Source organism: Penaeus monodon, chromosome 5 (genome assembly GCF_015228065.2).
Source record: "Penaeus monodon isolate SGIC_2016 chromosome 5, NSTDA_Pmon_1, whole genome shotgun sequence".
In the NCBI taxonomy this organism is placed as follows: domain Eukaryota; kingdom Metazoa; phylum Arthropoda; class Malacostraca; order Decapoda; family Penaeidae; genus Penaeus; species Penaeus monodon.
The window spans coordinates 4,860,539-4,863,038 of record NC_051390.1 but is presented as its reverse complement, the minus strand read 5'-3'; positions in this window follow the sequence as shown (position 1 = coordinate 4,863,038).

Below are 2,500 nucleotides of genomic sequence, written 5' to 3'. Positions count from 1 at the left end.
AATGCTGATGGTCTTTAGTGTGGCTTTAGTGTAGAGAGGGACGGATGGGGGAATTAGGTCGAGGTCAGGGACACTCATTTTGCTTGCAAAGTGAGTGGCAAGTACCTGGGCCTTTTCTTCACTCGTGATTGCAGTGGTTTTATCAGGCTTTGTTAATGGTGGTATGGTGTCATCCTGAAGCAGGCCTTGTTGTTGCTTTATACAGGTCCACCAGACTTTATCGCAAACAATGCGACCAGACAGTTTTTGTTGTAGGTCATTTTTCCATTGTTCTATCGCTCTCTTTTGCACGTGATGCATGTTCTTGCAAGCCATCTTGTGCAGTTGTTTGTTGTGGTTGGTTGGATGCTGCTTATATCGACGCCAGGCTCTACTTTTCAGGTCAGCAGCAGTGCGACACTGATAACCAAACCATGGTTGATCTCCTGGTTTGCATTTGTATCTCTGACTAGGTATAAATCGTCTCTGTAATGTTAATAAGACGTCATTAATATTGGAAACCTGGTCATTGATATCACCACTCAATATTTTATCCCAGCTCACCTGCCTTAGCTTGTGGTGCATACTGGCCCATTTGCCTTTATTCCAGAGCCAGTTTGTTCTTATTGTATTTTCCTCTCGATCCACTTTTGTTATCACCTGTGTGTGAACAGCGAAGTGGTCTGAGGATCCAACAGTCCCCAGCTGGCTACACGTAATTATGTCGGAGCTGAGGTCACTGATAACAGGGTCAAGTGAGGAACCTGAAATGTGGGTGGCAAAATCCACATGATTTGTTAATCCATGCACTGTCAGCAACTCATCAATGCCCTGGCGACAAGATATTGGTTTAGGTCGCCGACAATGATTGCATGGCTGCATTCATGTTTTTGTAGGATCAAGGTGTGACTGCAGATAGGTAAGGGGCTCTCGTCCTTGCCACTGGGGCCTGTAGCACACGCACATTAGAATGGGTGATTCTCCGTGAATCTTAAGGAACATCATTTCCAGATGATCAGGGATGTCCACAGAGATCACCTGAACCGCGAGGTTCTCACGAAAGCAGACAGCGATGCCACCAAAGGTGCCAATCGCCCTATCGCGTCGGTGCCAGCGTGTGTAGCCATTCACTTTCCCAAAGGTGGCAGGGACATCAGGATTGAGGAATGTCTCAACGGTAGCAATGATGTCAGGGTTGTGTGGGATTATAAATTTATATGTTAAATCCCCAATGTTCGTCTGAAAACCCCTGACATTGGCTGATATGATGGATAGGCTACCTGGCATACTGCTGTGCATAGGGCCAGGTGTTTGGGCGTGTATTAGATGCCAGCGGTGGCCAGTTCGTCGCGTGTGATACGCCCGATGACTGCTGAGGCGTTAGGAATTTGTTTAATGACTGAATCAACAAGGCGTTGTTATTAGCCTGGTCGGTAGCGAGCTTAGTAAATAAAAGCTCTTGCCTCTCATGCTCTTTCCGAGTGCGGCAGTCTTGCTCCAGGTGACCTCTACGTTGACAGTAAGAACAGGTCAAGTTCCTAAAACAATTTACGTCACTGTGACCTGTTCGTTTGCACAGTTGGCAGCGCTCCTTTGCTCTCTGCCCAGTGACTGACCTGGCTTGTACCTGCCCTATATTACATCTGTTCCCACTGAGCTGCTGGCGCCGCTCTCTTGTTAGGGGCTCAGATGAGGAAGGCGGCACTGACCCCCGGTGGGTGGGGGGCCTTTGCGGCGCCTGAACACGCCTCTGGCTGTTGTTAGTGGTGGTGGTGTGGGTGTTGATGCTGCTGATAGTATTTCTGTTGCTTATGTTGTTGGCAACATTAGTTTTCTTTCTATCAGAAATGGCAGCGACTCCCTGTAGAGGTTTAGGCTTTTTGGAAGACCACCATTCGCGAGCTTTTTGATGTTGAGAGAGATGTTCATGCCATTCTTCGTCTATTTTTGTGGGTCTAGCACTGGCAGCAATAGACCGCACTTCTAGTGCACCTAAACTGGATTTGATTGATGCTGTGTTGTCAAATCAATCCAGAATAGAGACAACAGCATCTCTTTTCTCAGCCAGATTTTGGGCAGCAGATTCAAAGAAATTCAGCACGAACTTTTTACGACTCAACTCGGCTCGTAATTCTTTTATTATCGTTATTAATTGCTTGGGTTCGAGGCTCAGTAAGTCGCTGTCACTGTCATTCTCGGTGTCTTCTGGAGCCTCATTAGTAACAGCTGTTAGTGCATCACATCGTCACTCAGTCCGACGAGTGTTCGCAGGAAGCCGACTTCCGTGCAATGGAAAGTGCAGCTATCAGCATTGCAAGCAGTGTGACACACGTAAGGACAGTCTAGAGCTGTGCAATGGTGCGCCTCTTTATGCACTGCCGTTTTACCACAGACAGCGCACCATACACTGGGCGTATACCCAGACAGTCTTTTGGGCCGTGCAATCAGCTTGTGATCATTTTGCGAGTGAATGGTGGGCATCATAGAACGACAGAAGCGGAAGGGTTGGTGGAAGGGGGAG